Raw genomic sequence first — 12,212 nt, forward strand, 5'->3', positions numbered from 1 at the left:
TGGTGGGCAGAGAAGGGGGGGAATACATAGTGGGCAGAGAGAGGGGTGGCAGATGGTGAGCAGACAGGGGGACACAGATGGTGGGCAGAGGATATAGAGAGACAGACAGAAGCAGTGAAAAGAGGGTTGCAGCTATAGGCAGGAGCTATGGGAATATGAGCATTAACCGTGGGGACAGAGGAGGCAGGCTGATTACTCACAGATGGGGACCATGCCGAGAGGGTTGGTTCTATATCGGAGGGGCTGAAGGGACCTTGTGACGTATTGAGGGGAGGAGCTACGTCACCAGGGGGAGGAGCTACAGGCGAACAGGGTACCCGAAAAGTACCCTCGCGGGCTCGCTTCGCTCGCCACGCTTCGCTCGCCACGCTTCGGGCACGGTGGCTCGCTCCGCTCCGCTTCGCTCACCACCTAATTACTAAAGGTAATAGTTGGTGGCGTGGATAGTAGAGGAACTATCCCGCTGGCCTAGCTCCTCCCCCTTGCGTCGTAACTCCTCCCCCTTACGGAAAAGGTCCCTTAGCCCACTTGATTCTAGCATCTACCATGCCGAGAGATCCTCGATGTTCCAGGGGTAAGGAAAGCAGGTCACGTGTCAGTCTTGTCCATTCAGAGGCTCTTCTAATCAGCATGTGCCGAGCTCTTCCAATCAGAGCTCAGCACATGCTCTTCTGATCCCTGTGCAGACTCAAGATAGGGAGAGAATCGTCACCAGTGAGTGAGAGATAAGCATTTGCAGGGATTTCCCTGCTGCTGCTGCTGCCTTAGAATGAATTGTAGCAGAGGGCTCCGGAATGCACCTGATTTCCCCTCTCCCACAGGTCATAAACTAGACGCTACCAGGTCATTGTGAGAAATAAAAGACAGCTTTCTTTTTTTTTTAAATAAGACCCTGAAAAACTACATGCAGACAGCCCATTGGGTGTTTGCCTGTATTGCTGTGTCAGGTTCCGGCACTGGTCCCGGCGTGCACTGGCCCTCCCTCTGGCCCTGTTTGGTCACTCCATGCTCCTCACCTCAAATCCGATAGTGTCTAGTTTACCTCCCCATGCTGAGAACTCGGCTTCCTGAGAGGAGCTGCGCGGTGCACTCCTGCTTCAGCGTCCTTTACATGCAGCCAGCCGCCAGCCTTCCACTGTCACTGTACATGTAAGGAGGAGGCAGCTGCTGCAGACGGGCCATAACGCAGCTGGAGCTACGGACTGTGTTTAAAAAAAATAAAAATCGGTCATTCGTTGTTTCATTCACTGTGCAGTGCAGTGCCGCCCTCCAGTGGTCTCCGCCCATAGGCAGCTGCCTAAAGCTGCCTAGTGGTAGCGCCGGCCCTGCTCCCCTGCCTCCCCTGACTGCACGTCCCTGATACATTCAGTTAAACAAACCAAAATAATCCCCATTTGAATGAGCTCATCGCTTACCCTTTTTTATTATTATTATTATTATTATTACTAACCTTTATATGGCGCCACAAGGGTTCCGCAGCGCCCAATTACAGAGTACATGAATAATCAAACAGGAAAACAGCAACTTACAGTTGATGACAGTATAGGACAAGTACAGGGTAAATATACATAGTTACATCAGCAGATGACACTGGGATAAGTATCAGGTGGCAGAAGACTGCTGGATTTGGTACAGTTGAAGATTATTAAAGTAAGAAAAGGATAAGCACATGAGGGAAGAGGGCCCTGCTCATGAGAGCTTACATTCTAAAGCAGAAAGGAGGATACCAACTACATCACTTGTAGGAACCTCTCTGTATTATTATTATTATTAATTATTATTATTATTATTATTATTATTATTATCCTTTATCTATATGGCACCACAAGGGATCTGCTGGGCCCATTACACAGTACATTTGGTGCCATCAAAGGGAGTATGGAGTATAAGATAGTGTAAGTAAGAATAGGAAAGGCACATGAGGAAAGAAGTCCCTGCTATTGCAAGCTTACAATCTAAAAGGTGAGGGGCTAACAGACCGGGGTGACACAGAAGGGGTAGACCTTGAGCATAGACAAGAGGGTTAGGAGGAGAGTTGCCTGGGTTTGGTGAAGAAGTGGGTCTTGAGAGCCCGTTTGCAGAGAGGTCAAGAAGAATAAGCAGAGAGTAGTGGCCCCTAGATTTAGCAGCAAGGAGGTAATAGCAGACTTTCGTGAGGGCAGTTTCAGTGGAATGCTGAGGACGGAAACTAGGCTGGAAAGGGTCAAGCAGTGAGTAGAAAGAAAGAAAGAAAGACAGTGAGGCGGTTGTAGACAAAACGCTCAAGGAGTTTAGAAGCAAAAGGGAGGAGAGAGATGGGTCGGTAGTTGAAGAGATTGGCTGGATCAAGGGTAGGTTTTTTTTTACAAATAGAGAAGAGTGCATGCTTGAAGGCAGAAGGGACAGTGCCTGATGAGAGTGAGAGATTGAGTAGATGGGCAAGATGGGAACAGGCAGAAGAAGAGAGGAAGCGGAGAAGGCGGGAGGGAATAGGCTGAAGTGGGGAGGTGGAGGGGGGTGAGGACCACATGAGGACTATGACTTCCTCTCCAGATACAGGGACTCTGTACTGTAGATCTGAGTTTGGCAATGTCACTTAAGGCCAAGTCTCTGATAACTACTTCAGTGTAGATATAAAATCCCATTAATGTCCTATTAATAGCTGCTGTACTGTAATGATGTTGTATTTGCTGCCCTGGAAGACGTCTCCCTCATAACTCAGGCATTTCAGTCGAGACAGAAAATCTTTAAAATATTCATTATACACTAATGGGCATATGTGTAATGTTTTGAAATATCTGGACATAGAAGCTGCAGCAACAGTGAGGCCGATTCAATTGTGTCCAGCGCCCCCTGCTGGGCGTCTATAGCAATGGGCGTCTTATCGGAGCTATTCAATTGTTGCACACATCAGATGCCCATTACCAGTTAAGGCGCCTTACAGCTCCGGGTTACAGTAGCCACACAAAGCATCTAAACCTGTCTAAAGCGCTTGATAGGCGCCCAAGGTCCGGGGTTTGGGTGCTTTTGGGGTCCAAACGATGAACTTTAAAAAAAAAATGTCATCACACCTCCGGAGGAGGGGAGCAGTTTGTTCTGTTTTAACACTTAACACTTTCATCCAGATGGAGAGGTAGTGAATGCAGACGGCTGTCTACTGTAAGAGTCACCATCAAAGACACTCAAGACTTCCCTGGCCACCTAGTGCTGATGTGCTGTGTCTGACCTCCTAGCCAGCCCCAATGCACATGCACAAGATCCCGCAAACATTGCAAGATCTCACCACACCGAAGCCGCTGCTGGTTATTAAACACACCGGCAGGTAATCCCTGCCAATATGTGAAAATAATTATAAGCCACGAAAGTGCGCTTATTGGTGGTCATTCCGAGTTGTTCGGTCGTTATTTTTCTTTCGCAACGGAGTGATTAGTCGCTAATGCACATGTGCAATGTCCGCAGTGCGACTGCGCCAAGTAAATTTGCTATGCAGTTAGGTATTTTACTCACGGCATTACAAGGTTTTTTCTTCGTTCTGGTGATCGTAATATGATTGACAGGAAGTGGGTGTTTCTGGGCGGAAACAGGCTGTTTTATTGGTGTGTGCGAAAAAACGCTACAGTTTCTGGGAAAAACGCGGGAGTGGCTGGAGAAACGGAGGAGTGTCTGGGCGAACGCTGGGTGTGTTTGTGACGTCAAACCAGGAATGACAAGCACTGAACTGATCGCAGATGCCGAGTAAGTCTGGAGCTACTCAGAAACTGCTAAGAAGTGTCTATTCGCAATTTTGCTAATCTTTCGTTCGCAATTTTGATAAGCTAAGATTCACTCCCAGTAGCTAAAAGCAGCTTGCGAGCGAACAACTCGGAATGAGGGCCATTGTTGTTTTTTTTTAATAACATCTGAATGATTTCCCATTGCCATAGTGAAATCTTTAGATATTTACAGATAACGTAGTGAAAAGTGATTTTTCTCTACATTATTTGCTTTCATACATACCATTGTTCGGTGTCACATAGCATTGGTTATGGCACATTTGGCACTTACTACCTCTTCTTACATCTCCCCTTTGGTCGCATATGGGTATGTCCCACAAGTGACATTAGTCTAGGCTTGGCCTGCTCACACATTTTTTTTTCATAGCACTGGGTACAGGGGTATATGCAAAACCTGACCTTACTCTTTCAGTTCTCCTCAAACCCGTCTGGCAAATCCATCAGAATTAAGCTCTAATTGGTGAACTGACGAGTTTTGCTAAAATTATACCCAAGTTTTATTTGGCTTCCAAAATAGTGCCTGGCACCCTTCATAAATGTCATCAGATATTTTGTAAACCTTGGTTGTAGTCCAAGGAAAATAATTAGGAGCTATTACTACTCTCATTTATTTTAAAAGTACCAACACATCACCCGCTACAGAAAAGATGGAGACAGAGTAATTATTATTATTATTATTATTATTATAGTTACAGTCTGCTGTACTTAATGGTGACCTGTCATCTCACACTAAAGGTCCATACACACTGGGCGTTTTTGCCCAGCGTTTTTGAACAGCGATGATCGCTGACATTGCTGGGCTGAAAAGCGCTCAGTGCATACACACTGGGAATAGAACATGTGGCGAGCGCACTGAGCCACAAGTCCGCAGCGTGGTGAGCGCAGCACTCTTTGCGCTCACCCCGCTGCCGGCATACTGGCGGCCAGGATGCCATTGTCAGTATACTGACCGCAGGCATCCTGGCCGCCGGTAAATCATACTGATCCCCACCAAATAGCTCCCCCACACGAAGCTCGTGGCACATCCGTTTTCTTCACTCCGGGGGCATGCCCAGAATTGTCGAAGATGTTGGGCAGCCCCCCATAGACTCTCCCTGCACTGACAGCCCATCCTTAGTGACAGTCGTTGTGCGCTGCCAAAAAATGTCATAGTGCAGCACACGGCTCCCAGTCACCGGGGAGGAGCCGCCATTGTGGTGTCACCCCCCAGAGGTTGACATCCGGTGTGGCCCCCCCCTTCCCCCCTAGTGATACCTCTGATGAGCCTTCATATACAATGTAGGAAACATGAACCGTGCCCAGCATACGACAGAAATACTGAAGTAGCACTGATCATCAGGTCACTATAGTCCAAGATAAAAGGGGAACAGATGTTTATAGTGAGAAAACCTGGAACTATTCCTGAACAGCTGATGTGATATATTGGTCTTAGGGCCTAATGCTGCATGGATCGTTATTCTGAGATGCGCAGCGTGACCTCTGACTTCACATCACACTGCGCAGTGCGCAAAGCCTGGGGAAGGGAGAGCCGGGCAGCGTCTGAGCCTCCCAAGGTCGCTCAACGCTGCCCGCCATTGAAAAAACAAAGGGGTTTCCTATTCCCAGAATCCCCGGGATTGAATCCAAGCCAATTTTTGGCCAAAATCCCGGGATTGCGCCGATTCTGGAATTGCCACCATAGTGAGTAGGTCTGAGTCTGCCACTAATCTGCAACTCAGAACTGCTGGAAGTGGTCTGCACTGACATCCAAGACCCTTCCCTCAAAAAGCACTGGGCACACATGCGTTTTTTCTTACATACCCAGAAAACAGCGGGTTTCTGCCCAGAAACAGCCGAGATGCTTAGTCAACAATCAAAAGGTCTACACCATAATGCGAAATGTCATAATGGTGGGCAGTACGGATGGTGTAATGGTTAGCATTACTGCCTCACAGCACTAAGGTCATGAGTTCGATTCCCACCATGGCCCTAACTGTGTGGAGTTTGTATATTCTCCCCGTACTTGCGTGGGTTTCCTCCGGGTACTCCGGTTTCCTCCCACAATCCAAAAATATACTGGTAGGTTAATTGGCTCCCAACAAAATTAACCCTAGTGTGAATGTGTCTGTGTGTACATGTGGTAGGGAATATAGATTGTAAGCTCCACTGGGGCAGGGACTGATGTGAATGTCCGAATATTCTCTGTAAAAGCGCTGCGGAATTTGTGTGCGCTATATAAATAACTGGTAATAATAATAATGGTAATCTCAGCTGTGCTTTGAATGGTGTTCCCATTGTAATTTTCCTGCTTAAACACGCAGAGAATCAGCGGCTTGCTGACTAAATGTCCCTGCTAGTTGCATTTACTGCATTTATAAAGCATGGTACCTATATAAGACAGACCTGATATTGCACAAGTGGAATACTGTATGACTGGACGGTGGGGGGATAATTACAGCCATCAATCAGTGTCTTTGAGCATTTGCATTGTCAGCACAGGGTTAAATCATGCAGTATTGTAGCTACAGAAAAGTTACCATCCAGCACTGAATAGGACTTAGGAAAACATTGTATGCATGACAGCCCTGGCTGGACACACAAAAGCTGGCATTGTGCCTTCCAGCACTTGTTGTCTGTGCTGTAACCTCTGCACTGCTGGGTGCAACCTTATCTCTGGGCATCGGGCGAGACCATCTGCCGCGGGGAGATCTGCACACACTGAACACACAAAACAGAATCCAGCCACTGCATTGTACATTAAATGCACCAGCAGAATACTTCCATGGACCTATAATTACAGGCTGCGTTCCCTTACAGTGACTTTGGGGGCACTCTGCCTGTACAGGTGCAAAGCAGGCAGGCTCACACCTTTCAATGTAATTCTATCCTCTATGGACAGGCCACCCCTGCTGTGTGGAATGGTACATTCTGTTGTTGGACTTGGAGGTACTCGGCAGTGCTAGGCATGAACCATAGTGATCACCCAGTGCCTCAGCTTACTCTCCTTATTGTGTTAACAGGGGCAGATTGAAGTGGACAGTGAGACCGTCTTTAAATTGGCTGCACTCATTCTCCAGGTAAGGAGCCTATATGCATGCTGTGTCTGTGTCCTGGGGGAGTTGCAACCAACAAAAGTTGTTTGATACTTTGTACTCCGTGTTTCTCTTCTCTTGTAAAAAAAAAAAATACAAATAAATCAATATATAATATAATAAAAAGTGTTCATTGTACATTTTGAGAGTCTTGGGTATCATTAAAAGTGTCAGACTGAGTGGAGTTATAATGTAGATTTGTCAGCAGTGTGTCTTTATGGCTCAGTTATGAGAATGGACGGCAGATTCTAATTTGTATGTGGAGATATACACAACGCAGGATGTCTCGTATAAACCCAATAGTGAATAGAGAAAGCATTAAGCATCACAAAGATAATACATTGTAAACTTCCTGTAGCTCACACCAGGCGCAGTATAGAAAAAAAATAAAATATGAATCAACAAGAAAATATTACTGTTATGCTGTTTAGCTGTTGTAAAACTACAAATCCCAGCAAGCCTTGCAGTTTTATTCTGGGACTGTTACCTCCACCACAATTAAAGAGAAACAGGTTGGTAAACTATAATAATCCAGGGGGAGGTAACCTTCGGTACTCCAGCTACTGTGGAACTACATATCCCAGTATGCCTCACCACAATTTTTGCGTGCCATATATGGCAGGGCATGCTTGGATGTGTAGTCCACGTCAGCTGGAGTGTCACAGGTAGGCTACCTCTGCTTATACACAGTGATCCGCAACAAGTTCCACCTTCATGTAACTTATTGTTTTCCGGCCAGTAAACAACTATAAATTGATTCTTTTGATCTATATGGTCAAACCTAATGGAGATAGCCCACCTTCCTCTTAAGATTGTGTCATTGGTTTAATATCCTGCGGGGCGTTTGAAAGATGCAACATGGACAGTACTGTAGATAAGATTTTCTTGCAGCCCAGATCATGTGGCATATTTTTCCATTCCTGACTTTTAAGAGCCTATAATCTTGATGAAGCGAGTCTTCTGGCCATAAATCTAGGTTTAAAGTGACCAGCAGTGCTCATCTAAAATGCAGAGAGCTTATGAAACATTCATACTGAAGAGCGTACAGGTTCGGAGGCAGCCTAGGGATATAAATATTCTATAACCTCTGTAGTGTTGAGTGTAGATTATAGTAATTTTGTCCCAAGGTGCAGCTGAATGATATTAACTACAAACTTGTCACTTTTTCAGTGAAAGCGTATTCTGCTTCTGCTTGTTACACTTGCTTTCCATTTGCACCTGGGCTAGGGAAGGACAGGCAGGGGAGGGGGGACGGGGGGGGGGGGGGAGGGCTGGACTGCACACCCTGATTCTAGACCTAATAAGAGGTGACAACATGCTGAGGGTGTGGTTCATAGGGTCGACCACACTTAGGTTGGCAGTTTCTAGGTTGACCACTATTGGTCGACAGTAACTAAGTCGACACCCCAAATAGGTCAACACAATCATTAGGTTGACATGAGTTTAAAAAATAAAATAAAATTGGTGTCGTTTTCTTCATAGAGTGACCGGGAACCCCAATTAGTGCACTGTGTCCCCTCGCATGGCACGCTTCGCTCGCCATGCTTCGGCCAAGGTGCCTCGCTCCACTACTGCTGTGTTCGGCACAGATTACCATTCCCAATTGTAGTCCACATGGATCGTAAAGTATGAAAAAGTTGAAAAAATTATGAAAAACTCATGTCGACCTTTTGTCATGTCGACCAATAGTGGTCGACCTACTGACTGTCGACCTATAGACCGGATACCCATTCTGAGATTTGTAGTGCAACACAGAATAAAAAGACAAAATGCAGGTGCACACTCTAAGCACTAAGAACACTGGTAATCAGAACATTTATAATAAACTCTGCACTTTAACATGGACTAAAATTGCGGTTCTTGGCATCATTTTTTGCCAAAATATGTGTCCACCTACCACAGCCAGGTGACCTCATCACGTGGGTCTCTAACATTCCTGAGGTTCAAGTCCAGAGCACAGGACCCCCGAAAACATGTTTGATCCAGGTAAATTAGTAACGGGTGCACAAAAAAACTGTTGAATTCCCCCTTATGTCTTATGTTTCCTTCGGTAGCCACATATTTTTTTTTATTTTGTTTTTATAGATTTCTGTATTAACAAAATCTAATTTATTAACATGGTGCAATGTAACCTATGTCCGCCAATCATATTACATTTATCAAGTTTTGGAAATCGTTTAGTAAATGAAACCTCACATGTCTTTGGTTGCCATGTGTTACCGCAGATTTGTGCATGTTGCTTGTTAGCTCCACCCCCTCTGCGCAGCTACTATTTTGGGGACTCCATAGTTTATACCTAAGCCCCAGCTGAAAGATGGGGTGTGTGAAGCTGTAAAAAGAGGGGTGTATCAGTGGAATGATACCAGAAAAACAACAACCGTGGCTCTTTTTAGTCCATCTGTTAACTCTCCACTTCTGAAACTGTTTTCAATTGGTGGATTAAAAAAGGTCTGGATGGAATCCTACAGCACCATTCATAACAAATGTAACACACATTGGGAGATGTATCAAACTATTGACAGAGATAAAGCGTAATCTAAGGGCATCCTCTCCACTTTATCTCTCTCCAAGGTTTGATGGATCTACTGCATGGTGGATCCGGACTCCAGGTCGACACCACTTAGGTCGACGGCAATTGCTTGACACACCTTAGGTCGACACAGACAAAGGGTCAACATGGAAAAAAGGTCGACATGAGTTTTACTCTTTTTTTTTTTACTTTTTCATACTTTACGATCCACGTGGACTACAATTGGGAACAGTAACCTTGCCTGAAGCCGCCAGCCATGCGGGGGGACACGGTGCACTAACTGGGGTTCCCCGTCACTTTACGAAGAAAACAACACCAAAAATATTTTAAAAAGTCATGTCGACCTTGTTCATGTTGACCTTTTGTCTGTGTCAACCTATTTCTGGTGTCGACCTAAGTGGTGTCGACCTTGAGTCCCAGACCCGCTCAGTTGTATATCAGTATTTGTAAGAAACACACTAAAGCTCTCCAGCCGCTGTGAAACTGCAAGACTGGTTGGACAACCATGGATTTGTAGCCCAACAGCTGGAGAGCCAAGAGCATGCTTCATCATCTTATCAGGAGTCATTCCTAACTTACTTTTTTCTATCTTTTGTAGGAGGCCCGGGGAGACTACAGTAGGTAATTAATCACTGTCTCTTGTATATTCACCTTTAGTGTTGCATTCTCAATGGTAGGCATATTGTAGCTGCCAGAGTCTATCGTCGTGGCCCCCCACCCCCTTAGGCCACTTGGTGTTGTGTCTGCAGAGCAGGGAGAGCAATCTACAGATGGTGAGGGGGCTGGTAGGGAAAGTGTGCTGACAATCCAGAAATAGATTAGGATAACATCTCCAAGGTTTCTACCCAAAATACATCAGCTCAGCGAGACAGCGAATGCATTTAGATGTGTCTGTTATCTTCAGGCTTTATTAATTTCCTCCCTGATCATTATATTTCTTACATCTTCTGTTTATGACTAGCCCCTGTGTTGTGCTACCATGTACTTTCAGGTGTGTTTCTTAGCTTCTCCTAAAGCTCTTTCAGTTGGCAGACACGGACGGTGAGCTGGTAAATCCAGAATACACGTTGGTTCAAATAATATGTCCTGTAACATTCTCAAAGGTGTACGTATAGCCATTACTGGACAATGTATGCACTTGCTTTAGAGCCAAGTATAGTTTACGGAGGTCCTTTAAAAAGATGAGATCTAGCGTCTGACAAGAAATATACTGTAGAGAAATATATATGGTCTAAATCCGACATGTATCTCAAATGGCGTTACTTCTGGTAAACTACTGGAATGTTTAAATCAAGATTTTATAATGTTCTGTGTAGCTTTCTTATGAAGAAACATGCATTTGATGACTCCACCCTCTAATCTGCATGCATTGCCAGTGGCAAAAATAATCTGATTAAAATATACCAAAGGGCCATACAGATGGGGAGATGTGTGCTGAGCGAGGGAGGGGGACGGACACGGGGGGATGGGGGCACATTTCATCCAGCGGTGATATGAGCGACCTGCTAGATTGTGCCTGCATGCAGGCACAATCTAGCACCAGCGATAGCGTCGCGCGGGACCCCGAATCGCTGTCGCCGGCACCCCTACACACGGAGCGCTGTGTTCCTAATTTCTAAGCAATCTAGTCAGATTGCTTAGAAATTAAGTGAACGTCGCTCCGTGTGTACCCCCCCTTCTTTAGCTAACACTCAATAAGAAACACAGAGGGGAGTATGTATCAAACTTGGAGAGAGATAATGTACCAACCAATCATTTGTCATTGTACAGGCTGATTTATAAAATGACAGGAGCTGATTGGTTGGTACTTTATCTCTCTACACTTTATTTCTCTCCAGGGCTTGATACACATACCCGCTAGAATTATAAACTAGATAACTGAATGTACTGTACATTTATTATCTACAGATAATAAAATCTTCTTGATTATTAATTATATTAAAATTTAGTTGAACTAAACCAATTGAATGGACTAAAACAGAGACAATCCAGAACATAGAAGAATACTAATGCAACAGGAATAGGGGGAGATGTATCAAACCTTCTAAAGAGGACATGTAGAGGTTTAGGTCATAGCAACCAATCCGATTCTAGTTGTCATTTAACAGAATGTACTAGGTAAAATAATATCTTGAATCCCATTGGTTGTTATGGACACCTTATGCATGTGTCCCCTTTAAAAAGTTTTAGCATCTCAAGGGTCATAGGGTCGACAGTCATTAGGTCGACCATTGTTGGTCCACAATGACTAGGTCGACAACTGAAATAGGTCGACACGGTCATTAGGTCGATATGGATAAGGTCGAAATTGAAAAAAGTCGACATGAGTTTTTTTTTTTTTAAATTTGGTGCCGTTTTCTTTGTAAAGTGGCCAGGAACCCCAATCAGTGCACCGTGTCCCCTCGCATAGCTTGCTTTGCTACTATTCCCAATCGTAGTCCACGTGGATCGTCAAGTATGAAAAAGTAAAAAAAAAAAAGTTAAAGACTCATGTCGACCTTTCAAGTGTCGACATTTGCTATGTCGACCTAATAACCAAGTCGACCAACATTGGTCGACCTAATGAGTGTCGATCTAAGTGCTGTCAACCTAAAGACCGGATACCTTACAGGCAAAGGCAAGATCATTCACCTGCAGTTGAATCCCCCCCTTATGTTTGTTATACAGACAACGTAAAGTTGCCATATAACTTTCTATTCATTTTCTGTGCGGTCGGCCCTCTGCTCTCTCCTGTCTGCTGTATAATAGCCGGCACGAGGAATGGGAATTACAGGTTTACATTGCACTTTCTACCTCTGTTTACCCATTCATTCACTTTCTAGCTGACATGCCGGTCTCGCAGCGCTAAGGCAGAAGACT

General features: G+C 45.0%; 1 protein-coding gene across 2 annotated transcripts in view; it reads left to right on the forward strand.

The window, feature by feature from the left end:
• Nucleotides 1-12,212, forward strand: part of FRMD4B (FERM domain containing 4B) — a 326,444-nt gene that overhangs the window by 203,487 nt on the left and 110,745 nt on the right. Inside the window, exons 1-2 of one of the 2 annotated variants that reach the window (XM_063941062.1) lie at nucleotides 6,667-6,808; nucleotides 9,952-9,974. The exons of the other annotated variant lie outside the window; for it this stretch is intronic. The gene's annotated coding sequence lies outside the window, so the exon portion shown is untranslated. Of the gene's footprint in view, nucleotides 1-6,666; nucleotides 6,809-9,951; nucleotides 9,975-12,212 lie in introns of those variants that run through there. 2 annotated transcript variants of the gene reach the window in all.

Source organism: Pseudophryne corroboree, chromosome 9 (assembly GCF_028390025.1).
Source record: "Pseudophryne corroboree isolate aPseCor3 chromosome 9, aPseCor3.hap2, whole genome shotgun sequence".
NCBI lineage: Eukaryota > Metazoa > Chordata > Amphibia > Anura > Myobatrachidae > Pseudophryne > Pseudophryne corroboree.